At 50.7% G+C, this 27210-nt stretch overlaps 1 protein-coding gene and 1 non-coding gene across 5 annotated transcripts in view; one reads left to right on the top strand and one right to left on the bottom strand.

Annotated features, from left to right (window-relative positions):
* The window catches only part of NFASC (neurofascin), a 198591-nt gene that overhangs the window by 35110 nt on the left and 136271 nt on the right, over window positions 1-27210 (top strand). The gene's annotated exons all lie outside the window — the stretch shown is intronic.
* Window positions 2127-2263, bottom strand: LOC119001735 (small nucleolar RNA SNORA2/SNORA34 family). The gene has a single exon (XR_005069625.1). It is a non-coding gene; the product is annotated as a small nucleolar RNA SNORA2/SNORA34 family (small nucleolar RNA).

Below are 27210 nucleotides of genomic sequence, written 5' to 3'. Positions count from 1 at the left end.
AGGGAGCTTCAGAAATGTTCTAAGCACAGACAGTGCGTTGCTGGAAGATGCATGTAGCCTCCCGAGGGGACGCCTTTGAAGAGATAGCACTCATTGCAATGTATAAATTCTGGTGTGTTCATGTACGAGGTCAGGCAGAAGATTTTTTACACATACAACAGACAGTGTGATGGTTATTGAATTATGTACATCCTCAGGAAACCCAAGAAAAATGTAATTTTAGGTGTTTTAGGGAGATGAAGTCCAAAATACAACCTGGGAATGTGTCGGGATGCTTAACGCAAATTAGTATTGCCCCGCAGTTGGGGCAGACAGGTCTGGGAGGGGCCCATAGGCTCAGAACAAGCATCTCTGCCTCTCTGAGGGTCAGTGGGGCAGTTCGGTTATACCAGCCATCAGGCTGGCTGGAGAAAGGATTGTGTAACAGACTTTGCATTTTCATTTTCTCCATTTTGGGGAGCAGGGTGAGGAGAAGGGAAGNTAGGTGTTTTAGGGAGATGAAGTCCAAAATACAACCTGGGAATGTGTCGGGATGGTTAACGCAAAGTAGTATTGCCCCGCAGTTGGGGCAGACAGGTCTGGGAGGGGCCCATAGGCTCAGAACAAGCATCTCTGCCTCTCTGAGGGTCAGTGGGGCAGTTCGGTTATACCAGCCATCAGGCTGGCTGGAGAAAGGATTGTGTAACAGACTTTGCATTTTCATTTTCTCCATTTTGGGGAGCAGGGTGAGGAGAAGGGAAGCTGCTGAAAAGTGCAGGTGAACTGGGACCTTGGTGAATTGAGTTTAAAAAAATTTAAAAGTAGCATGTCTCTTGCTATAGCCTGGACAACCCAGGGCTGTCCTTAAAGGTTAAATACTTAGCCAGCTTTGGAAGTCCTGCAAAGAAGCACTGGGCAAAGCCACTGGACCGATGTGCTGGGAGTCTTTGACCTACTGGTTGGTGGTGGTTTTCCTCGTGGCTCAGAAAGCTGAAGTCAGCAGTGAAGGGTCAGAGAAGTGAAGTCTGGTTCTTCTGAGATTTCAGAGACAGGTTGAAGGCTGGTGACACTGTCCCCATTTTATAATGAGGCCCAAGAGGTGGATGACAAGGTCAGCAGAATCTCAGAGCCAAGTGTAGGTCCCTTCGCAGTGCCGTCGCCACAGAAACTCACTCCAGGGTCTGAAGAATGTCTTCCCCAGGGAAGTGCCGCTTTGGAACACAGGTCATCTCTTTTTCTCCCTTGTCCCAGCAATGATTTATTTGGGGTCAGATATTGATGGATTTAACAATAAGGCAGAGAAGGCCAGTACCGTGGTTTACATTGTAAAATGTGCCGTTTTAACAATTTTAAGAGCACAATTCAGTGGCATTTAGTATATTCATCGAGTTGTGCAGCCATCGTTAGTCTATTTCCAAACCTTTTCGCTACCCCGATTCTAAACCCCGTGATCGTTAAGCAGTAACGCCTCCTTCCCTATTCCCCTGAGCCCTGGTAAACTGTCTTCTGCTTTCTGCCTGTGAGTTCTATTCTAGATCATTCACACTAAGTGGAATCATACAATATTGGCTCCATTGTTTCTGCGTTATTTCACTTAGCATAATGTCTTTGGGGTTCATCGATGCGGCATGTGTTAGAACTTCATTCCTCTTTTATGGCCGAATAATATTCCACTGTGTGGAGACCACATTTCATTTATCCGTTCATGAGATGATGGACACGAGTGTTGTTTCTGCCTTTGGCTGTCGTGGAAAATGCTTGGATGATCACTGGTGTACGTGTGTCTGAACCCCGTGTTTAATTACTTTGGGCAGGAGCTTCTGGACTGTATGGCACTGTTACATGGGACTCCTGAGGCACTGCACGTTGTTTTCCACACTGACTGCAGTGCTTTGCCCCCCCCAGCAGCCATGTAGGAGAGCCCCAGCGTCCTCACCAGTGCCTGCTGCTTTTCCATTTTACTGACTATAACTATTCTAGAGATTACGAAGTAACACCTCATTATGGTTCGATTTGCATTTTCCTGGACCGATGACACTGAGTGCTGCTGTGTTTGCTGCTCATCGCCTGGATGTCTTCTTTGGAGAAATGTCTCCTTCGCCCATTTTTAAATTGGGTTGCACAATTTTTTTCTTCTTTTTTCCCCCAGATGTTTCTTTCCAATGAATTGACCACTACATTTCCTAAGCTCTGAAATGGCCAACAGACCATAGAAAGACATTGCTTTAGGCTCCTGCTCGAAACCAGCAGCTTCAGCAAACTGCTGGCTTTGGTTCACGGCCAAGGGTTGCAGAATTTTTTTGTTGTGAAGTTTCAGGGGTTCTTCTTGTGTTCTGTGTATTAAATCCTTACCAGATGTGTGATTCAGAAATATTTTTCCCATTCTGCAGGTTGTCATTTTACTTTCTTGACAATGCCCTTTGATGCTTTAAATTTTAATGTATCCCAATTTATCTTTTTTTTTGTTATTGCTCGTGCTTTTGGTGTCACATCTAGGAACCTGTTGCCAAAGCTAAGGTCATAAAGATTTACCTCTAGTTTTCTATGAATTTTATGGTTTCAGCTCTCATACTTAGACTGGTGACTGATCCATTTTGAGTGCATTTTTGTGTGGGGTAGAAGGTAAGAGGCCAACTCTTCTGCATGTGTAAATCCAATTATCCCAGCATCATTTTTTTTAATAAATTGCTCTTTCCCATGGAGAGAACTTTGTATCTTTTCAAAAACCAACTGCCCGCTTACAGCCAAGAGTGAGGCATAGGTAGATACACTTTGCCTCCTTGTACAACCAAAAGAAGGATGACAACAAAAACAAAAAATAACCAGAACTTCAAAAAAAACTGAACTGTATAGGAGTCCCACAACCAAAGAGTTAAAGAAGAAACATTCATCTAGACTGCTAGGAGGGGCAGAGATGGACAGCTAGGCTGGAGCGGACACACAGCAAGGCAGCTGCTGGAGGACCAGGAGGTCCCACGTTTGTGTGCAGATAAACTGGGCAAAACAACTGGAGAGCAAGACAGACCGAGCAACCCTGGGTTCTGGTGTGGGGAAATAAAGCCTCAAAACCTCTGGCTGTAAAAACCTGTGGGGGTTGCAGTGGAGGGAGAAACTCCGGCCTCACAGGAAGGTTCGTTGGAGAGACCCATACGGTCCTAGAATGTACACAAACCCACTGACCTGGGGAATCAGCACCAGAAGGGCCCAATTTGCTTGTGGGTAATGGGGGAAGTGACTGAGAGCCTGCTGAGAGTTGAGCAAGCATCACTGTTCCCTCTCTGACCCCTTTCTGACACACACAACACAATGCAGCAACATGGGTTGCCCCGCCATGGTGAATACCTAAGGCTCTGTCCCTTAGAACGTAACAGGCACTCCACCCCCTACAAATATGGCCCAAATGAAAGAACAGATCAAAACTCCAAAAAGAGAACTAAGGGATGAAGAGCTAGCCAACCTATCAGATGCAGAGTTCAAAATACTGGTAATCAGGATGCTCACAGAAAAATGGTTGAGTATGGCTGCAAAATAGAGGAAAAAATGAAGACTATGCAAAGTGAAATAAAGAAAAATATACAGCTCTAACCAGTGTGGCTCAGCTTTTTGGACACCATACAGCAAATCAGAGAGTTGGTGGTTCAGTTCCCAATCAGGGCACATGCCTGATCGGGCTTGGTCAGTCTTGGTTGGACATGATTGATCATGAGGCAACCAAATGATATTTCTTTCCCTCTCTCTCTCTCTGCCTCTCCCTCTCTCTAAAAATAAGTAAATAAAGTTTGTTTGTTTTTTTAAAGAAAAATATACAGGGAGCCAGCAGTGACAGGAAGGAAACCAGGACTCAAATCAGCGGTTTGGAGCAGAAGGAAGAAATACACATTCAACCAGAACAGAATGAAGAAACAAGAATTCAAAAAAATGAGGAGAGGATTAGAAACCTCTAGTACAACATTAAACATTCCAATATCCGAATCATAGGGGAGCCAGAAAGAGAAGAGGAAGAGTAAGAAATTGAAAACGTATTTCAACAAATAATGAAGGAGACTTCCCCAGTCTGGCAAAGGAAATAGACTTCCAGGAAGTCCAGGAAGTTCAGAGAGTCCCAAAGAAGTTGGACCCAAGGAATCACACACCAAGGCATATCATAATTACATTACCCAAGATTAAAGATAAGGGGAGAATCTTAAAAGCAGCAAGAGGAAAGGAGACAGTTACCTCCAAAGGAATTCCCTTAAGACTATCAGCTAATTTCTCAAAAGAATCCTTACAGGCAAGAAGGGGCTGGAAGGAAGTACTCAAAGTCATGAAAGGCAAGGACCTGCAACCAAGATTACTCTATCCAGCAAAGCTCTCATTTAGAATGGAAGGGCAGATAAAGTGCTTCTCAGATAAGGCCAAGTTAAAGGAGTTCATCATCACCAAGCCCTTCTTATATGAAATGTTAAAGGGACTTATCTAAGAAAAAGAAGATCAAAAATATGAACAGTGAAGGGACAGAAAACTCACAGTTATTAACAACCAAACCTAAAACAAAAAGAAAAACAAACTAAGCAAACATTTAGAACAGGAACAGAACCACAGAAATGGAGATCACATGTAGGGTTATCAGTGGGGGAGTGTGAGGGGGAGAGAGGCAGAAAAGGTACAGAGAATAAGAAGCATAAATGGTAGATACAAAATAGACAGGGGGAGGTTAAAATAGTGTAGGAAATGTAGAAGCCAAAGAACTTATACGTATGGACCCATGGACATGAACTAAGGGGAGGTGGGAATGCTGGTGGGAGGGGAGATGCAGGATGGAGGGGAATAAAGGGGAGGAAAAAAATGGGACAATTGTAATGTCATAATCAATAAAATATACTTAAATCAGTTGGCCATAGATGTGTGAGTTAATTTCTGGACTCTCAGTTCTATTCCATTGTTCTTACCTATTCTTATGCCAGTGCCACACCCATATGACTACTGCGGTTTATATTAGCTTTGAAATTGGGAAATACGAGTCTCTGATTTGTTCTTTTTTCAAGGTTGTTTTGGCTTCTCAGAGCCTTGCACAGACTCAGGCCGTGCTGCTCCGGGGGCCCTCACCTTCTCACAGGCTCACTCTGAGTGACTTGCTTCCTGCCTGTGGCTCCCAGCCTGTGTGCCCCTGGGCTCCCAGCGCTGGCAGGCAGGTCCCAGAGGTGCTCCTTGCCAGCCACCCACTCAGTACTGGGATTTCCATAGCTGCTCTGACAGGGTTCCCCACCTCCATTTAAGTACTTCAGATAGACTCCTTCACAGCAGCAAGTTTCCCGTGGGCATGGGATTTGCTTCCCATTCTGGGAAGCGAGACTGGCTCCTTAGCCCTGGCAGTTAACAGTTAACACATACAGTTTGAGGGCCTCAGGCCCTCCCAGCCTCACCCTGCCCCTCGTTCCTGTGGGTTGTCCCTGGCCACATTGTGGCCGAGCCCACAGTCCCCCTGGTCATTTGATCGCTGATGTACTGGTGTGGGAGAGTGGGAGGGCAGGGAATGGCCCACCAGTCCTCTCAGGAGGGGCAGTGGCTGGCAGGGGTGTGATCCTGCCGGCGTGAGGAGCACGACTTGGTGGCCTGCTAAGGCAGCACGGAGCTCCCCCAGGCACTCCAGCTGCTGCTGCAGCCGTTCGTGCTGCTGCGGGCTGTCCTCTGCAAACGTGACCCGCTTTCAGGCCCTCCACAGCCCTGGCAGTTCTCTGCCCAGTGGTTCCTCCCCGCTGGCTGCCCGCCCCTCCCCACTCCCTGATGCCACTGGGGCGGTTTCCTGGGTTGGGAAAGCGGCTGTTGTCTGTAGGGGGCGCTGCGGGGTTGGCCAGCATGGCTGCCTCTGTGAGAAGAGCCTAGGGAACCACAGAAGCAATGGGATGGCTGGTGGGGGCAGCGGGGTGGGAAGGCAGCTATCCCCTGGGCACCCCCAATATGGATACTCACCTGATTTTCTCAGAATCTGACTTCCTTATATTCTTCTTCAAAGTGGAATAAATTTGGTTTCTCCATGAACATCTCTATACCCTGTCAATGTGGAAAAGGGGCTGCCTCTACCCTCCACCTGCGATGCACCCCTCCATTTTGGCTGAACCTTCGGCCAGCCCCTTCCGCTCTGGCCCTGCCTTTCTGAACTCTCCTTCCCACACCTCTCCTCCATGAACCCGTGCCCATTGTAGACAGGAGAAATGGCTGAACAGCAGCCCCTGAGAAAAGGCTGGGCGAGGGCAAGGTGAGGGGCCAGAGGGGGCCCGGGTCAGGCACAGGGTTGTTGACTGGAATTTCAGTATGAAGCAGCAGTGTGGTGTGATGTTCAAAACGGCCAGTCGGGTGAGCTTCCCAGGGAGGGGCAGAGCCGGGGCCATGGCCACCCTGTGCTCCGTGCTGGGCATTGTGCTGTGCCCGGGGCACCATACATTACAAACACTTTTTCTCATTAGCAAATGCAATGTATGTTCTTTGCAGGAACTTTAGAAAATATAAATAAGTACACGGAAAAGAATACAACTTATCAATAATTTCACTCCCATTTTATCCTGTTATTATAACCTATTTTCTACTTACTGACTCTTCATATTACTATTCTTATATATTATTTCATCATTTTAATAACTATATAATATTACATTGCTCATGATAGTAGTAATTGAAGATTTCTTTCTTTGCATTTACCATATGTATCAGGCACATTCATTGATTCTTTGTAAGTTGAGATTGATACTCTTATTATTGTCCCAATTATACAGATAAGGAGAGTGAGGCACAGAGAGGCTGAGTAACTTGCACAAGGTAACACAGCAATAAATGGCAGAGCTAAATTATGAACACAGTTCATCTGGCTCTATGACCCTTATTTCCACACTTTTTTGCCTGTCAAACCACAGACATACCATAGTTTATTTATAGTGATGGCTGTTTAGGTTGCTTCTAATTTTTTGCCATTATAAACAATATTCTGATGAACATTTATGTGACTTCAATATTATCAGCTTAACAATAACCCACAACCTTCAGACCAACTTGTGGCTTCAATATTATAATTATCCTCGATTATCTTCTCAACATCTACTCCCAGAAATGGAATTTATGGAACAAACGGCATGAACATTTTTCAGGCTTTTCAGTGTATTTCCAACTTCCCTTCAGTGGGATGCTTATCAAAGCACACTCTCACCAGCTGGGCCTGGCGCTTTCAGAGGAGGTCTGGCCACCGAAGTCTGACCAAGTCTGACCATTGTAGGGAAGACAGGATGGTGCAGTGGATGGAAGTAGTTTCCTGAGGTGCAGCCAAAGGGACTGGAGTTATTTATCCCGGAGGAGACTTGGAGTGTTGGGGGGGGGGCCACATTCATGGCTGTGGAGTAGGAGTCCCAAGGCCCAAGAGCAGAGGTGGACTGGGGGCTGCACTTGAAGTGGTGAAGAGCCGTCGTCCTGTTCGGGGCCAGCACACGGCCAGGACGGACGGGGCTGCCGTAGATGCTGCACGTCCTGCTCCCACCCCTGGCTTGGGCTTGTGCAGGGCATGCACATGGGGGAGGGCTGGTACCACCCATGCCACACTGCTCCCCCACAAAGATGACATCTCTGAATCTTAGCTGAGGAATCTGCTTCCCTTTCTACCCCCAGCTCGGGGAGCCTGGCCCGGCCTGGTACCTCTGTCTGTCTGTCCCCTTGGAGCCTGAGCAGCACAGCCTGGCTTGTGTCATGGCCTCTCAACTCCTCCATTATGCATGAGGGGGACCCAGCGGTGAGCGAGTGAGCAAGCCGGGGTGGTGGTGGGGTGAGTGGTTATTAATAAACAAGTGTATTGTGTGGACTTCCATTCACCGCACTCTCAGAGGACGTGGTGGGCTTGAGATAATAAAGCCCTGTTTATGCCGCAGAGGGCTGGGGAGGTGGCAGGTGGGCGTGGCAAGGCGCTGAGGAGCCCGGGGCTATTTTGATTCCACTTCTGGCAGGGCTGTTGTGTTTTCGTTGAGGCCAGCATCCAAGGGAAGGTCTAGTGGAGTTTGATTCAGGGCCCCACCTGCCCGCTGGATGGCCTGGGGTCTAGGAGATGCCTAGCTTTCTATCCACACTCGTCCCCTTCGAGGGAGACTGAGAAGACGCTGGATGAACTGGACCACGACTCTGTCAGGAGGGAGGTAGGATGACCAGCTCTACCCTATTTCTTGGCCTTCTGTCCCCACCCCATTCCCCCTTTCGCGGGAGTCCTTCCGGTTTGGCTTTCAAAGGCTGCTAAGTGTCGTGTATTAAATTGTGCATAATTTCCTCATGATGCTGGAATTGTGTGTGTGTGCAAGGGCTGCAGGAAGCTTCCTAGCCAATAAGTGGATCAGTTTGGTGTTACGATCTGGAATGTAAAACAAGCAGGCTAGAAGGCAGAGAAGCAATTATAGTGAATCAGCTAAAATTTAAGAAAAGAGAAGCAAGGGACAGGGCTCCCAAGCCTGGGTGTGGGCGGGCAGGGAAGCTTTGGTCTGAGGAGTGAAGGTGTCTGGGAAAGGGAGGTGCTGCAGAGCATATGGGCAGAGGCAAAATCCAGGGCTGCGTGTCTGGTTGCAAAGGATGCGTTACCTCTGACTTGTCCATGTGGCTGCTGAGCCCCTCCCTCTCTCTCCTTCAGCCCTCCCCTGTGGTCTCCAGCATCCCAAACCAGCCCTCTCTCTCCAGCCAGCCCGACCCTCTCAGATGTCTATCTCTGGATCTGAGCCTAGGAATGTAGAGCTGCTGGTTGGGAGGAAATAAAAATAAGGCACTGGCTCCTAGGGGTGCAGAGCTGATGCTGGTTCAGGGGAGTCTTGGTTCCCTGTCACTTAGTGCTGAACCCAAACAAAGAGAAAGCCAGGGCCCAGGTAGGCCTGGATCACCTGGCTCCACCAGGAGCTGATGCCGTTCCCTTTGACCTTTGCAGGTGGCTGTGGCCCAGAGCTCCCCTGAGGTAGGAAACCCTTTCATCTCGAGACAGCTCTGCTGAGAGGTGTGCTGATTTGGCTGTGACTTGCAAGGGGAAAGGAGGCCACTGGTTGGGACAGTCTGTCCTGCCCTCCTTATGTGTAGGGCTTCCTGTGGCAAGGATTTGGACCCAGTGGCTTTAAATTTTTGTTTGGATTGAAGATTCAGTTACCCTGCTTAACCCAGGAGGGCCTGAGGCTGCATTAGAGCCAGAATGGGCTGGTTCTAGGTTATTGGAGGAACACTGCATTCCTGGCTCAGAACAGAAGAGGACGGGCCAGAACACCCCCCACCCCAAGGACAGGGTGTCAGGGACTCCGGGCTCTTCAGGCTGCTCCCACACCCCTGTGACCTGAGCAAACAGTGCAGCTTCCTTGGGCACAAGCATCCTGGCATCAGCCACCCTGGTCTGGCCTCAGCTGTGGGGTGAGGAGGAAGCTCTGCAGACTGTGTAGCTCCTGCCCGGGCCTCCATGGCTGCAGATGCTGTGGACACTGGCTTCCCTCCCCCTCCTACAGTCTGAAGAAGCAGTGACTATTCTTAGAAGCATCTGCATGCTCCTGAGAGCACTGTGTCTTCGATGTATGTGCCAGGCTGGGTGCCCTTCTACTTAGAGAGGGTAAGCAAGCTGATGAAACTGCTGGAGGTGGGAGTGGGGGTGTATGTGGTCAGCCCACCTATCTCAGCCCAGCAGAGCTGGCCTGGAGCAATGGCCCGGCGTCCTCCACCAAGTTTTTCGGGGATCCTGCTGGCTGTGGTTATCAGTTGCTGTGGGAAGTCCCTGGAAGGTCCAGGAACAGCGACAGAGGCCTTCCTCACAGGGGCAGGCAGCCTGAGTCATGCTGTGAGCACCGCCCTCTCTGAGACTGTCTGCTCACAGGAGGGAGGTGGCTGTACCAGGAGGGAGGTGGCCTTCCCCGGCGATGGGAACACTATCAGTGAGGGTCACAGTGGTGACTGTTCATTCAGAGCTTACTCGGGGGTAGGCACTGTTCCCAGTACTCCAGCCGGTCCTCGTGTATAAACCTCCCGATGACCTGTGCTGTCCTCCTTCCGGAATCCATAACACTGAGACCCAGAGAAGTTACACAGCACACTGTCACTGACTGTTGCCTCCCAGTGGAAGGCAACAAGGCGCATTGTTCCAGCAGCCACAAGAAGAAGTGAGGTCAGATGCAAGGAGAGATGTCCCGGGAGTGCTAAGGTCCGTCTTCCGTAGGGATCCCCGAGAGGCATCTAGCTCTTCCTGCAGGCCGCGCTCTGTGGATGAGGACTTAAGGGATTTTGTCTCAGTGGCCAGTCCATGGAAGAGTAAGCCAGAGGGTAACCACTAGCGGCTTCTGGATACACCACGGGACCAGATTTTGGATGTGGGCAAAGGCCGGGGAGGCCAGCGAATTGTCCAAGATGAGACAGGAAGCCGAGAGAGAAACCACCGTGAGCTCTGGAGCAGCCTGTGGACTTGTGAAGTTTTCTTTTCTCCCTCCTGTCCGACGTGTCTCCTTCACCCGGAAGGAAGTCCTCAGACTCAGGGGACGGTGTGTGTGTGTGTGTGTGTGTGTGTGCGCGCGCGCGCGCGTGCGTGTGCATGCGCATGCTCGAGCAGTCTCTCCTCCCTGGACTTGCGGCAGTGACAAGTGGGTGCAGCCAGCCCTCGGAGGTGGTGGTGGAGTGTCAGACGCGTGGGCGTGGGTTGCCAGGTTGCCTGGGCTCTGGTGCCAGTTCCACCCCTAGCTGGGTGACTCCCAGTTTCCTTGTCTGTCGAATGTGATATTAATAGCGCCTGCTTCTTAGACTTTCTGGAGGTGAATAAACCCGTCCATGAGATCATTTAGCACAGGAGGAAGAGAGGAAGGTTCTCTGTCCAAGGCCATGTGGTCATTTCCGCCCCTCCTGCTTCCTGCTGCCACCCCCACTAGCCAGTGGGAAGGAGGTGGGTGCTCCAGGTCCAGGCCTTGGCTCCCTGGCTGCCTTCAGCTCACTAGTGTTTGGTCTCTGGAGGTGAGATTCCTCATTTCTGACTTCACAGGTCTTCCTCACAGCTCATCTGGTGTCCAGCTATTTGGGGCCTGAGGAGTGAGTCATGGCTTATTCCACCTCCTACCTGGCCTGTGAGGCTCCCACCACCCTGCGCCTACCTCCCTGTCCCCGCCTTTGGCTCCTCGTCACAGTTGCGTCTGCCCCAGAGCCTTCCCTTTCTCTGCCAACAGCACCCTGCTCCTCTTCCCAGCTGGGCCTGGTCCCTGGTCTGCGCACCATCCAGTTCACACGTCTCAGGAATGCCAGGGTACTTTGCATGCCTAAAGCAAACATCTGTTGACATTTAGAAGTACTTGAAGGCTCACATTTTCATTTCTGTGTGAACACAGCATATTCTCCTTCCGGTGCTGGAAACTCAGAGGACAGCCCGGCAATGAGGTCAGCACACACGTGTACTCACTTCTGAAAAGTCGAGGCAACTTCCCACTTTGCTCTCAAGTGGGCAGGGTCAGAGTGAGAGGGTTGGGTGGAGGGTGGCATGTGCTTTCTAGTTGTCCCCAGTGGCCCCAGTCACTGCCCTGTGCCTTGGGTACGAGCGGAAGGCAAGAAGGTGAGTGGCTTCCCTGAGGTCATGCCATGAGTGAGTGGGAAAGCCAGAGGCCAGAGCTCTCGGGGCGGTGGGGTGGGTGGGGGGGTTTGTTTCCCTGGAATCGCGCAGCCTCCAGAAGGCGGTGGTTGGAGAGGGCGCTGATGCAGGTGGTCCCAGTGCTGATTACCCTAGACCTGGGTTTCTGGCTCGGAGCAAATCCACGCATCCTNCTGCCCTGTGCCTTGGGTACGAGCGGAAGGCAAGAAGGTGAGTGGCTTCCCTGAGGTCATGCCATGAGTGAGTGGGAAAGCCAGAGGCCAGAGCTCTCGGGGCGGTGGGGGGGGGGTTTGTTTCCCTGGAATCGAGCAGCCTCCAGAAGGCGGTGGTTGGAGAGGGCGCTGATGCAGGTGGTCCCAGTGCTGATTACCCTAGACCTGGGTTTCTGGCTCGGAGCAAATCCACGCATCCTGCCATTGTCCCTCCTCCCTAAGTGTCCGTCCCTCGGCTGTGAACCTCTCTTCGGGAAGAGGGGTGGCCCCGCCCTCACTGCTCTCTGTAGCCTCCAGGTTAGACCAGGGGTGTGCGACCCTGCTGAAGCCGCCAGCTTCCCAGAAGTCCACATGCCTGAGGATAGACTATGTTTTGCTGGAAGAAGGAGAAAGAAAAACAGAGTGAGGGATCTGGAGGTGCCAGAATAGTACAGGGTTATAAAGTCAGAGAACTTCCCTTCCCTAAAAACAAGCTGTGAGGGACTGCTCTGCAAAGTTTTCGTAGACTGACTAGGAGACCCAAGGGCTGAAACCTGCCCAGGCCATAGATATAACTGCTTCAATCCCCAGGCCTGGACCCTTCTCAGAGCTCCCCCCTCCCCAGGGCCCTCAGCTCACTGCTGAGGGCCTTTTGTCAGGAGGACAGAAGTGACAGGGTAATGGGCCTAAGCACACACCAGGAGCCAGTGGTAGGTACCTGCCACTCTGGTGTCCCCTCCACAAACCCCCAACTGAGACAGGATGTTATGAACCAGTTCTCAAGGAGCATTCAAAGCTCTAACCTCCGCCAGCCTCAGTAGAGGTCTGATGGGGTCTTTGTTTGCCTGACCCAGAAATTCTGGGCTTGGTGCAAGAGGTGGAGGCAGGAGGGGTCTGCAGGCCTCCTGGACACAGCATAGAATCTTGGGCTGAACACAGTCATTTGGGGTGTGCCATCCTTCCCGAGCCCGTAAGGTCTGCCTTCTACATCACCACTAAATCACGTGACTCCCTTACCCGAGCTCTTGGGGATTTTGTTCTTTAACTTTCAAAATCCACTGTATTGGTGTACAGTTTATATTCAATAAAATGTACTCGTTTTAAGGGTATATCGGCTGAGTTTTGACAAATGTGTACACCCCTGTAACCCCCCCCCAACCCCAATCAAGATGTAGAATGTTTAATCACCCTTAAAAATCCCTACGTCTCATTTGCAGTCTGCCTCCTCCAGCCCCTGGCCCCGCTGCCACGGAGGCTGGTTCGCCTGTTCCAGATACCTGGGTGTGCAGTGTGGGCTCCTGGGGCCTCTTCCAGCCTTTGACCAGCCTCGGGGGAGGGGGGGAGTTACTTGAGACTCACGCCTCTGGTTTCTGCACCCTCTTCACCCTGCCCTGGACCCCCAGCCTTCTCTCTCCTTGGTTTGTGGGCATGGTGTTCCAGGCTCTGTGGCAGGAGGACGTCCCTTCCCCTGCGCCAACACTGAGTCCAGGGAAGTAGCAGAGAGGGGAGACTCGTACGGGTTTTGGCCTGTAGCTGAGGAACTTGAGATGCAGGGAAGACTCTCAACCAGGAAATGGACATGGGGTCCTGGAAGGGAAGCCTGGGTAATGTGGGGGTGGGGGGCAGCCGCGACGTCCTTTCCTGCCACAGGCTTTGCCCCCAGTGCCCGCTGTCGCTGCCATTCTTTGCGTCCAGGTGGGTGTGAAGGCTGCTTCCCTGGGACTGTGTGCCCTGGAGTTCTGGGTCCTCCCGAGGGAATGGAGGGGCGGGGAGATGAGAACAGACTTCAGAGGGCAGCCCCAGCTGGGTGCCAGAGGCGGCTCTGTCAGGGAGGCGTGCGTCCTGCCTGGCGGGGAGGTGCGGGAGGACAGGGAGCAGGGCCCTCGCTCGCTCGCCGAGCTCGCTGCGTCCCATCCCATCCTGCGCTGCCGCCCTGCTGGTGCCTCTCCTTGGGCAAGCAGAAGGGCAGCAGCCACGCCCGGTTCTTCCATGGTGGCAGCGACCCTAGGAGGCTCCTGTCTGAGGAGGACGCCGTGCTCAAGGTCTGCTGCTCTTTGCCTTTCTGGGGCCCAGCCGACCCATTTTCACGAGTGGGAATGTTTTAGGGCGCTTTCAGCCCTTGGGAGAAGGATACAAACTACATCAAGATGTTGTCATGATGGTATTTTTTTCTATTATTATTATTTCACTATGGTAGAATATACACGGTATATAATTTGCCACTTGAACCATTTGTAAGTGTACGGCTCTGTGGCACGAAGTACAGTCACATGTCATACAACCATCACCACCATCCATCTCCAGAACGTTCCGTCCCCCTCAGCTGAAGTCCTCTACTCCGTGAGCAGTAACTCTTCCCTCTGTCCTAACTTTCTGTCTCTATGCATTCAACTACTCTGGGAAGCTCGCATAAGTAGAACCACACAGTATTTGTGTGTCTGGTTTATTTCACTTAACATGATGTGTTCCAGGTTCATTCATGATGTAGCAAGTATCAGAATTCCATTCCTTTTTAAAGCCAAATGATCTTTCATTTGCAGGTAGACCACATTTTGTTTACCCGTTCAGCTAGCAACGGACATCTGGGTTGTTTCTATCTTTTGGCTGTCGTGAACAATGCAGCTATTATGAACATTTGTGTACAAATATCTCTTCAAGTCATTATGGTATTTAAATGCTCAGCAGCCCTTCTGAGCAATGCCACCTGTTTAAACCTACTGCCGCCAGAGTGGTGGGCGTTTCTCTTCCCCAGCCTGCTGCTCTGTGGCAAACGGTGTGCTGCAAACACTCAGTCTTCAGTGGGGGCTGGGACTCAGGTTTCCCGGGCAATGGAGTTTGGCGTTCCTTTCTCTACGAGCTCCCTCCCCCTCCCCAGTATATCTTAGTTACTCTTGGCCACCAGCTGACTTTTGGAGTTTGATTTCATTAAGCTTCTTAATACAAGAATACAACAGAACAGCTTTCTTTCGTAAAGGAAAGAACCTAAATTTTATTAAGCATGCACTGAGTGTTACTAGTGCACTTCAAGGGTTGTCATGTTTGTAAGTAGGCTGGTGAGGCAGGAACAGAGTCTGAGTTCAAGGGTGAGGAAGCCAAGGGGAGGCTCAGAGCAGGTAAGTTATTGCCCGGGCTCGCAGGGGCTGCTGTTATTTCTATACGCCACCTAAATGCCTCCCTGGTCCTTCAAATGCAGACAAGCCAGAGAAATTTCCTGGACCTTTTCTTTCAAATCGAAGTCTAGGCCAGGAGTTCCCCCTATGATTTGAGAAGAATACCCTTTTGGGTTTCTTACTGTAGTTCTGGTAAAATATGGAATTATTAATTAATTAATGCTTTGTTTTATTTTTCAAAATACACAAACGTGAAGAGAATAGCGACATGAATCCCTGTGTTCCTACCACTCAGCTACAGTCATTACTGCTTGGCCAGTCTTTTTTCATTGGTCCATCGGGTACCTCTGTCTGGTCTACGGCGGGGGGGTGGGGGGGCACGGGGCGGGGGCTACTGGGTGTAGCAGCGGTTGGTGTTTTCCGCAAGAGGGAAGGGATCGCAGATCTGGGTGCCCTGGAGTTCCCTCTCTTCCCGGCTGGAAGAGTGTTAATTGCCACCGGTTGGAGTTCGCTCTGATGGTTTATTATTCTGCTGCTTACTGAGCACCATCCAGGGAGCAGAGGGAGGGGGCACACCTTTAGAGAGGCCTGGCAAGACCTGGTGGGGTAGGGTGCAGAGAGATGTCCCTTTCTTAGAGTGTTTTACTAGTTGATTTTATTGGAATTTTTCTGAATAGGAAGAGAGAAGGTTATGTGAGGATAACTGTCCCCTTAGGGGAACAAGCCAAAGCATTCTGAGGACAGAGCAGGGACCAGCAGAAAAGATTGTTATGGCCTCTTCAACAAGCTCTCAGGAAATCTGTGGTCCCCTAAAGAAGAGCTAATAGCAACCAGCATTCGTGTGTCAGACCATCAGTGTGTCACATACCGTCCCTTTATCCCCCACAGAACAATCGGATGAATTCACTTACCTCCATTCTACAGGCAGGACACTGGGGCTCACTGCACCCCATCTGTCCATGCAGAATGAGGAGTGTGGGGTGGAAGGACAGAGGGAGGGGAGTGTGGAGGGGACAGGGACCCCCTCCTGGGCTGCAGGTGTCTGCTTCTGCAAGTCCCCCTGGGCATGCTTTCTCAGGATTGGTGGCAGCCAAATGGAACAGTTTTCTCTCTCCCCTTTATGGAGGACTATGGGATTTGTTTTTCTTCCAAAGACAAGGCAGTTCTTTGGCAAGAGAGGAAGAATGAAGACTGGAACTTGAGAGTTATTTCCTTAGCCTGCAAAAAGGGATAGAGAGAAGACAATTGAGTTGGTTTGTTCCACTTTTTTTTTTTAAAGACTTGGCATCTTTTGAGAGAGAAGTTGCAAGAATGAGTTCACTTTAAGTATAAGGAAGGGCCGTTTTTCTGTCTGGTGGTCAGGTGGTTTGGGGCTCTCAGCAGGTGTGCCCTGGTCGAGGGAGCAGCTGGCTCGGTGTGCCATTTCTGAATGAGGCCTGCTTTGTGAATTTGAACATGTTTTTCTAGGGCTGGAAAATAGACCCAGGTAGCATCCCTGTAGCAGGGGCAGTGAATGATTTATTTTAAAAGAAAACCCATGAACCTCTTTTCCACTCGCCTCAGGCAGCCCCTTACCCTGCCCATGTTTAAACCATAACCCGGAGGGTTAAGGTAAAGTTAGAAGACTCCGCTGGCCCCACCAAAAAGGATGTGAGCATTGCAATGAGGGTCCCAGGCTGGGATCTCTTTTAAGAAACTGAGAGGAAAGCAAAGTGTTTATTGTTGACATTTTAATTTTTAATTCATTTTTTAAAAAAAGGCTGGGGCCCTGCCTGGGTGGCTCAGGCAGTTGGAGCGAACAGGTGAGGATTATAAAAACATGTTTAAAAGTAAAGACCTGGGTTTTCTCTGTGTGTGGAGAGAGGTGCTGTCTGAGACACGGGAAAATGGAACATCTGAAGTTCTCCCGAGCTGTGTGGTTTTGCTTTATTTTCTGGCTTCCTGACCCTGACTTCCTGGGTTTTAATTTAAAAGCCAGATTTAGTGCAGGACCAGCTTCAAGTCGAACCCAAGAGAAAACCCTGTCCTCACATCACTGCGTGGTCTCTGTTTGCACTTTGCTGCCGGAGAGAGGGCAGGTGAATGTGGATGAGGACACTTCCTGTGGGACCCCGGGCGGGGTGGGGGTGGGCACGGGAGCAGGGGGAGCTTCCCAAACCCGCAGCAGAAACGCTTCTGCTCAGAAGGAGCAGCACGGAGTTCAGTGCCCTCCCTCCCTCTGGGGACTGCAACTCACACAGACTGGTTGCTATGGATACAGGCAACTGAGGTTCCCCTGGGGTAGTGGCTGCAGTGGAGGGAGAGGTTGTTTGTTGCTTGTTGCGGTGATGCTGAGTCGGGGCCTGGAGTCAGTGGTTGCCCACGATGCAGCCCCAGCACAGAGAATGGGGAGCAGGGACCGACCTTGCCTGAGCCTCCACCTGGGCCGCCCAGCCCCCAGGTGGCCCGTGCCTGTGGGTGTGTGCATCTGAGGTAGGCCACACCTGTGCGGAGCTGCTGTGCTTTAGGTGGCTGCTGGGGGACAGTTCCTGGTAGGAGGCCGGTCCTTCCGGGACAGATGCACAGTTCTGTCCTCTCTTTGCATTCTGGAGCCTGCCAGAACTAGTGCTACTAGCGTTCCTGCCCCCGGAGCACACTGCTGGATTGGAGGCTGCCCAGCACAGTTCTGCTGTGGGGGGAGCCCCGCGTCAGAAGGTAGGGGAACAGTTCCTGCCATCAGTGAGGTGTCAGTAGCTCCCATTCTAATGGGACAGCAGACACACGAGTGGCATGGGGAATGGTCGAGTGGCATGGGGAATGGTCGGAGACAGGAGGAAAAACCCGACACTTTCTGGTTTCAGACCCCCCAGTGGCCTCCCTCCACATTTCCTACAAAGTCAGACTCGCCTCTGTGGCCCTCACGGCCGCTTCCCCAGGCTCAGCCAGAGCAGCAGGAGGCTCTGGGCTCTTGCCTGCCATTCCACTGGCTCCTGCATGCCCGGGGCCCTTCCCTGCCCTTCCCAGCTCACTCTCACTTTCCACCTTATTCATTCAGGCCCTTGTGGTGATACCATCGTCCGACCACCCTCTGTCAAACCAGCCCTCTGTCCTTCCCATGTCCTCACTTGCCCTCTCTCCTGCCTCTCTCCTGCTTTACTTTTCTTCACCGCACTTTTCACTGTCAACATTTGCATTGCTTGTTTACTGTCCGGTTGGTTGCCTGCCTCCCCTACTGGAAGGTCAGCTGCTCCAGTGCTGGGACAGTGCCTCGTGTACCACCAAGTCCCATTGTCAAGAGCATCGCCTGGCACATGCGGGAGCTCGATAAATATTGGATGAATGAGTGACAACAGTGCAGCCTATGGAGAACATTGAATTCTGGGAGAATGTTTACAATGTGCTTTCTACTAGTTGTGAAGATGAAACTTCTTGTTTGCCATTCTAATTTGCAATTGAAAGACAATTTTTCTAAAATTAGATTTTGATATTTTAAGACAGTATCTCTCACACTGGGGTGTACAGACCTTTGGGGGTTCTTAGATACACTCATGAGAGTTTGGGGATATTTTTTCCTTTGGAAGATTGGTCTCTATATTGGTCTATATATTGTCAAGTTTGGGAAACCCACATGCAACTGTTGAAAATCATGCACATGAGGGCTCGTGAGATAGGGCACACTGGGGTGGACAGGGTAGGACTTTCTGGAGAGCAGCTCTTGAGCAGTAGTTGGGAAGGAGCAGGTCTCAGTACGGTGCGGAAGAGCTCCCGGTGACTCGCTTTCTGAGGCTGGAGAGCCCCGTGGGCCATTGGGAAGTGCATCGCCAGGCTGAAATGGAGCCTGAGCTTGGCCGGAACTGGGTGAAACGGTGAGGGCGCTTCCTGCCCTGAAAGCCTGCCTGGAGTGACAGCTGTGTGGGGCGGGACTCACTGGTGCGGTGACCCATAAACTCTGCTCTCTGGTCCCTCCTACCCCATCATTCACACCTCGCTGAAGTCACATTGGCATGGTGGCCCCTCCTGGGAGCTCTAGGCCCCCTCCTGTGGCCTGTGCAGCTGGGCCAAGGAGTGTGTGCAAGTCAGCTGGCAGGTGGAGGATGACCCAGCCCTCGGGGAGGATGCTCCCAGCTCACCAGCTTTCGGTCCTTTGTTTGACTTGGAGTCAACCAGGCTAGAGGTCAGCATTTTCCTTGGAAGGCTGTCAGCGCTGGCCTGTGGCTGAGGAGGAGCAGGGTCAAATTCCCGCAGAGTGGGCTAGGATAAAGGCCTATCTCCCGCATCAGCTCTCCACTGTCTGCAGCCTGGCTGGTGCCAGCGGCGGGTGGCTGGCAAGGCGGCTTCCGCAGCCTGGTCACAGGACCATAGACTTGGGCAGCTGAGAGCCCTTTAAAGCTATGCAGTGACCCCCTTGTTGTAGGCGAGGTGCCTGAGGACCAGAGAGTTACTGAAGAGCTGGGACCCAAACCTGGGTGTCCAACGCCCGCTTCAGTGCTCTTCGGCCACGTCCCAGGTGGGATCCGTGGACAACACTTCAGCACCTCAGTCTCCGCACACGCTCCTCCCTCAGAAGCACTGCGTTCTGCTTTGGGAGGTTAAAGTAAATGTATCCTGCTCTCTGCTGGAGTGGCAGTTTTTCATCTTGGACACGTGACTGACGTGGCTTTCCCAACCTGTCAGGCATGATGGAGGCGTTAGGCTCCAAGCGAGACTGTGTTTGGGGACTTTCAGCCCTGTAGGTGATGGCTGTGTGTGGAGTGGCCCCATGATGGAAAGGCAGCCCAGCCTAGGGAAGATGAGGTCTGTGCCCAGCAAGGCACTGCCCTTCTCTGGCGGCAGCTACCCCCCCACCTCCCCAGCTCTTCCAGTGTCAGTGGTTCCTGGGTTTTGAGGTCCCTACCACCTGCCCCTCCCCCAGCCTGGAGGGCAAGAGAGCCTGGCTGGGGCTCGGAGGGCACAAGAGTCGAGGCATGTTCTCCCTCCGTAGTCTGCGATTTGGAGGAGGGAGCATTGGCTAAGTGTTAAGAGCTCTGCTTTTGGAGTCCCGGAGAGATAGGTTTGCACCAAGCTCCTCCCCTTGACTTTGACTAGGTGATTTAACCTTTTTGAGCCTCAGTCTCCTGAAAAGTGGCGGTAACGGCACCTCACACATGGCACTGTGGTGAGGATTCCCTGAGATGATACCCATTAGCAGAGCACTTAGGCAAGAGCCCTGTGCCGTGGGCAGGCGCAGCCTGGAACCCAGCACCAGGGCCATCCCCACACGGTGGCTGTCTGCTCTGTGCCCAGCACTGTGCCAGTGTTACCAAAAAACGGAGAGAACTTCACCCTTCAGCCATTGGGCAGGGCGTTCCGCCAGAGAGAGAATTACACACAGAAGAGAGGACAGTGCAAAACATACATATAAATAGAACTAAAATGTGAAGCTTTGACCACAGGGTGTTGGGGAGAGAGCCATAAAGGAAGATGGCTTTAAAGATCGTTGGAGGAATCGAAGGTGGGATTAGGAAAAAAGTTAATATACAAAATAACATTCCACTTTTATTTTTTTAAAGATTTTATTTATTTATTTCTATGGTGAGGGGAATGGAGAGAGAAAGAGAGGGACAAAAACATCAATGTGTGAGAGATACGTCTATCAGTTGCCTCTCGTTTGCCCCCCAACTGGGGACCTGGCCCATGACCCAGCCATGTGCCCTAACTGGGAATTGAACTGGTGACCTTTCAGTTTGCAGGCCACAGTCAATCCACTGAGCCACAGCGGCCAGGGCTAATATTCCACTTTTAGTATCTCCCCTTTGCCTCTCCCCTGAAGTGAACACTTCAGAATAATGCAGGGTGGAGGGAGGGGCTCCAGCCGAGGAGCCAGGCAGAAGGTTCTAGGGCGGCTGCCCACGGATGCCTGCTTCCCAAGGACCGAAGGGTCTGCGTGGCTCGATGGGGAAAGAGCCCTCCACCCTCTCTGCTCTCACTGGACTCTGTAGGATGCTAGAAATATTTTTCAACCCACCAAAAGAGAAAGAAGCGACCAGGACTGGTGCCAGAATATTCAGTTAATTCACAAGAGCCCTTTGTTGGATGAAGAAAGCGGCTGGACTGGAGCCTCCTCTTCTGATCTGACATCATGGCCTGGCGGGTTGGGTCTTCCATCCTTGTCCACTGCTGGCTTCAAAGGTGATCAGCCTGTTCTGGGGTTTGTCTGGTTCCACCGGCTAGTCTCTTCGCCTTTGACGAACCTTCAGCCCCTCTGGCCCTTGCTGCTTTCGCTGTGAAATGGCAGTGACAGTCCTACTCCCTCCGAAGGGCAAGTGTGGACAGAAGGGTCCCTTGCTCCCCCTCCAGCTCTCAGTCTGAGGCCGGGTGAGTGAGTGTTGCCCCTTCCAGACTGGGCACCCGTGATGCCAAGCACCCGGAATTCTGTCATTCAATTCAGAATTTGCCCAAAGGCACATTTTTTTTTCTATTCTCAGTGATGAACAGTCTTTTTCCTTTCAGGGGCAATTTGATTTTTGGAAGCAACCTTATGGGAACAGTAGGTGTGTGATCAAGCTGAATGGAGATGCTTTTAGTTCTAACAAATGAAGCTGATTTCATTTGGCTTCATTTCTAAACTGACTCAGAAGCTGGTTCCAAATAAAATCCCAAAAGTGTTTTGAATGAGAGCTGCATCCCATAGAATACAGGTGGTAGGCGCTTAAAATTTTAAGGACAGCACTCAGTTGGATACAGTAATTCTGATTTTTTTTTAATTTTTTAATTTTAATTTTTTAATATAATTTTTATTTAATTCTTGTTCAAGTACAGGTTTCTGTCTTATATTCCCAACCCTGCCCGCCCTCCACCCCATGCTCCCCACCTCCCTCCCCTTTCCACCCCCCACCCTTAGCTATTGTCCATGTGTCCTTTATACTTGTTCATGTGAGTCCATTCCCTTTTCCCCTATGATTCTCTCCCCTCTCCCCTCTGGACCCTGTCAGCCTGTTCCATATTTCAGAGTAATTCTGATTTTTTAAAAATGAATTTGCTACTTTATTTTTACACCTCAGGTTTTTTAGAAAGTAATTATCATATTATTTCTGGTCATTTTTTAGTGCATTTGTTTTATGCATTTGAGTATATGTGCTTTTCATTTTCTTAAAAGTGTGACCTCCCCAGGACATTTTCAGTTATAAAAACATAAAATGGCCCTGGCCAGGCGGCTCAGTCAGTTGAAGCATCACCCTGTATGCCCAAGGGTTGTGGGTGCTGTCCCCAGTCAGGGCGCATACCTGGGTTGCAGGTTCAGTTCCTGCTCATGGTGCATGCAGGGGGCAACCCACTGATGTTTCTCTCTTTCCCTTTCTCTCTCTCTGAAATCAAGAAACAAATCCTCAGGTGAGGATTTGAAAAAAACATAAAATGTCCTGTCTCAGTGATTTTCTTTATCTTTTTTAAAGATTTTATTTATTTATTTTTAGAGAGAGGAGAAAGGAGGGAGAAGGAGGGGGAGAGAAACACCAATGTGTGGTTGCTTCTGGGGTGCTCCCTACTGGAGACCTGGTGCGCAACACAGGCGTGTGACCTGACTGGGAATCGAACCTGCAACCCTTTGGTTTGAAGGCCAGCGCTCAACCCTGTCTCAGTGATTTTCAAACCTAGATGGCTGGGTTCTTGCACCATGTTACTCAGTCTGTCTGGGGTGGGGCTTAGTAACTTGCAATATACTCCCAGCCGTGCTGCTGCTCCCGGACCGTGTTTCGAGAGCCCCTGGCCCAGACAAAGGGGCCTTGGCGATCTGATTTGACCCTTTTATCCTACATATCAGTGAACTAAAGCCCAGAGAAGTGACTTCCGGGCCAAGTGGTATATGACTAGTTTGTGACAAAGCCGGGACTGGAACCCAGGCACTCAAAGTGTCCAGTCTAGTTGGAGACTAGTTAACTGGACTGGACCTTTAAAGGGTTTTGCTGGACCTTCCTGATTTCAAATAACTTGGTCTCAACCCCGTCAGTGCAATCGGGTCATGATTTTTCCTTCACCATGGGAATAGCTTATGCCTGATTGCCTTGTAAAAAAATTTTGATAAAAAATAAACTACTTTTTAAAGTCATGATAAAATACGTACAAGCCCAAATCTAACCATTTTAAGGGACCTGCAGTCACTGAGTGCAACCTCATTGCTGTGCAGCCTCCGCCGTGTCCGTCTCCAGGATGTCCCCGTCTTCCCAGCTGGAATCCTTGCCCACTGAACAATGACTTCTCACCCCCCCCCCATAACCTCTGTTCTACTCTCCGTCTCTGTGAATTTAAGTATTCTAGGTCCCTCATATACGTGGAGTCGTACCATGTTTGTCCTTTTATGACTGGTTTGTTTCACTTGGCATCACGTCTTCGGGGGTCATCAATGTTGTACTACGTGTCAGAATTTACTTCCTTTTGAAAGCTAAATAATATTCCACTGTATGAATTTACTACATATTGTTTATCCATTCATCTGCTGAGGGACACTTGGTGTTGCTTCCACCTTTTGGTTATTGTGAATAATGGTGCCGTGAACTTGGGTGTGCAAATGTCTGTTTGAGTCCCTGCTTTCAATTATTTTATTGAGGTCTTTTTCCTGCTTTCAGTTCTTGTGGTAAATACCCAGAAGAGAGATTGCTGGATTATATGGCAATTGTTTATTTTTTTTATTCTTGCCCAAGGACATGGAGAAAGGGGAAGGGGGGAGGAGAAAGAGAAGGAGAGAAACATTGCTGAGTTGCCTCTTGAATGCACCCCACCCATGGATCGAACCCACAACCTAAGCTCATGCCCCGGTGGGGAATCAAACCTGCAACCTTTTGTTTTACGAGACGGTGCTACAACCAACTGAGCCACATCGGCTGGGGCTACGTGTAATTTTTTTCAGAAACCTGATTTGCTTTTGATTCTGCAACTTTAAGAAATATGGATCTGCTATTAATGAACACAGATGCTCCTTGACTTGTGATGAAGTTACAGCCCAATAAACCCAATGTGGGTTGAAAATATTGTAAGTTGAAAATGCATTTAATGCATCTAATATACTGAACATCATAGGGCTGCCTGGCTGGTTTCCACTGGATAAGCACTGCTTTCTCACCATCATAAAGTTGAAAATCTTAAGTCGACCATGTAAGTCGAGTTGGGGACTGGAGCCCAGACAGTCCCTGGCACCTCCCCATCTGGCTCTCGGGGTGGAAGGCGAGTCACTGCCCTGAGGCCATGTGTTAAAGTGGCCGCCCTGCCACATACTCGGTACCAGAGGTTGCAGGTGGACTCCCTGGTTTTCTCTCTTCTGCTCCTTGGCTCTGCTCTGATGGCACTGGCACTGTCACAGCCTTTGTTCAGACTTGTCTCCCACTTTGTCTTTGGGCCTATCCTGTGTGCCGAATCTCGCCAGCCCCCAAAGCAGCCCCCTACAGTGTAGAATGAAGTCCAGAACTGCTGGGCCCGGCCTCATTACATTGCATCTTCAGTTTTCATCCCTGTGATCGGGCGGGGGGCGGGGGGGCAGAATGCCAGGGGTGGGTGGGAAGACCTCACATGTAATAGAGATTACAAATACGTATCGAATGAATGAATGAGTGTCTCGAGAGGGCTGGAATGCTGTTAGGCTGGGTTCTAGGGCTGGGCATCTCACAAGCAATAACCAACTGCTTGGGCTGGTTCTAACCACTGCCCAACGGTCTTGGGGGCCACACCCCCTCTAGGGAAATTTGGGCTGCCCTGGAGTTAGAGGGACCTGCTCGGGAGCCTAGTGCTTTCTGCTTCTAAATAGGCTCCAGCTTGTGGGTTGGAGCGTGTACCTTCCTTGGTGTCCGCCCTCATTTGGAGGCAGCTAGAGCAGCCACTCCCAGAATCAGCATCCTGCTGGGAGTTGGAGGAGACGAAAGAACAGGCTCTAGATTTGTCAACTCACCGTCCCAGCTCAAGTCTGCAAAAACCCAGGGTCTCTTTGGCTGACCTGAGGAGATTGTGACACTTCAGAACCAAAATTATGATATTTTTAAGTTGAAGGAAAACTAGGATGACACAGCATTCTCTTCCTGGTTGATTACACTTTCCTCCTGTCAATGAAGTTAAATCAATCGCAGCCAGCTGTGAAACTCCCAAAAGGCATGTTACACTCCGATCACTTTCCCACCCTTCTTCCCTGAGGCAGTTAACTGAGTGGCCAGGTACTTAATTTTTTTTTACTTTAAAGTATTAAGATGCCCATTATTGATGTCATCAGAAATTACTCTTTTGGTCGTGTTTCAGAGGTCCATTATCCAGGTTATCGAGGGGAGAAGTGGAGCAGATGGTAGTTAATCCACAGAATCCCTGCTGATTCAGAGTCACAACATTTTTATTATTTTTTATCAGCAGATGATACTGCCTTTCTGTATAGAGTTTTATGGTCTATGATTCACTTTTACACACTTGCTTTTACACAGTTGCTTTTATACTTGCTTTTAAGTCATTTTACTTAATGACTGGTCAGATCCAAGGGCTGTGTGTTTCTCTTTCTCCCGGCCATTGTCCCAGGAGGGGAGGTCCTCTCCGAGGTGTATTACCCTTGTTTCCTTTCCTTAGGTTAGAAGAGAGGCATCTAAGAGGTCCCGGGTCCCAGGACCCAGCAGGGAAGGCAAGTCCCTGGGTGGTCATTGGCGCTGTCTCTCTGGCTGCTGGGAGTGGGCATCAGGTCTTCTGAGTACAAGCATGTGGAATCCGTTAACGTCCATGCTTGCGGCTGATTGTAACCAGACCCCACCGTATCTGGGCATCATTCTGCTGTTAAAAAAGCAGTTCCCCTCTAGCAGCTGACTGCCCTTTCCTCCCGCTCCGTGTGTGAAAACGAGAGCCGGTTTCTCTCATTGCGGCTGTAACAGAGCCATCAAATGAGACCAGCCAGGTCCCGGGGGGCTCCCCCATCTGAGGACTGCCCTCCACCTCTGCGGCAGAGCAGTGAGGCAGACATGGCTGATGCACCGCTGTGGGACCTGCAGGGAGAGTTTGTTATTCAGCTCTCCAAGTGGTCTGAGGTAGAGGCCGAGAGACGTCTCCTAGGTAACATCCATCTTTCCATCCATCTATCCATCCATCCATCCAGGTAGTGTTTGCTGAGCGTGTGCCCGTGGTGGCAGTGGGCCTGGGGTCAGAGCTGCGTGAGGTCTGGCGTGTGCCTTTGCGGAGCCTCCAGTGTGTCAGAGGAAACCAGACTGCTCTACACGAAAATCTAGGCAGCAGCACAAGGCAGGCCTTAGGGCCGCTTAGGGCAACCGGCCTCGTACTTTATAGGTAGTAAAGGGAATGGGTGGAATCCAAGCTCTTGCTCCTTAACAAGGCCTACAGGAGAGGGAGAGAGGTGAAGCATTTGAAGCCTCCTAAGATACTTAAGGAAAACAGTATCTGTGTCTTTGGAAAGCAAGACCCTTTTCTCAGGGGGTATTAGAAGGAGTAACAGTGCAGACATCTGCTAGTGCTCGCCCAGTGGTGGGCCAGGTGGTCTGGTGCCCAGTGGTGTGCCAGGTGGTCTGGTGCCCAGATGTGGGCCAGGCCTTCTTGGGCAAGCATAGTGGGATGAGCACAGAAGGTATTACCTCAATTGAGAATGAAAGAAATCTGGGTCTGCATCAAAGCAGCTAGACACAGGGTGCCTAAAGTCATATTTGAGAATATAATGTAAAGTTCTCCTTCCTGATGGGATTCTAGATTACTTGACATCTTGTCCTGGAGTCCCTGGACTGCAGAGGCTTATGTGCTACACCATCGCTAGAGAGTGCAGCTCCAGAGATCAGTGAGGAAGAGGCCAGAGGAGCAGGGAAAGAGAGTGAGCCAAGGTGAGGCTCTGTTAGCAATCTGGCCACCACGTGGTATCAAGCCCAACCAATGGCTTGGGCTTTTAGGGCTGTAGGAAATGACTGCTCCTAAGGGTAGTTGGTCAGGAGAGGAAGGGTTTCCCTCTCCCATCAGTCAAAGATTTGTCCCACTGTTCATTAAATCCCCTACAGGTCTGGCTTGCACATGGATAGGTCTGATTTGTCTCTCCCCTCAGTGTCAACTGGAATTCCCAGGGCTGGAAGCAAGAGGTACAGGGAGTAGGCAGAGGTCTTGGAACTGTAGGCTGGTGCCTGTGTGAAGCGGTAGCTCTCACGGAGCTGGTCCCAACGGCAGTGTCTGGGGCTTGGAGGAAAGGCCAGAGAGACCGGTGTGGCTGAGGGACACTTGACTATACCCCTGCACGCCCCACAGTGGACAGGAGGCAAGAGAGGTTTTCTTCTACTACCGGGAGGACTGTGAGGCCTAGAGTGGGGTGGGGGGCCAGGACTGGTTTTCTCTGGGCGGTGGAGGTAAAGGGGAAACGTGCCCAGGTAGGCAACAGCAGCCCCCA

This window comes from Sturnira hondurensis, unplaced genomic scaffold (assembly GCF_014824575.4).
Source record: "Sturnira hondurensis isolate 20B ecotype Veracruz unplaced genomic scaffold, ASM1482457v3 Scaffold0017082, whole genome shotgun sequence".
Classification (NCBI taxonomy): domain Eukaryota; kingdom Metazoa; phylum Chordata; class Mammalia; order Chiroptera; family Phyllostomidae; genus Sturnira; species Sturnira hondurensis.
Note: the sequence above shows the minus strand (reverse complement) of the source record. Positions and strands in the feature narration are given on the sequence as shown.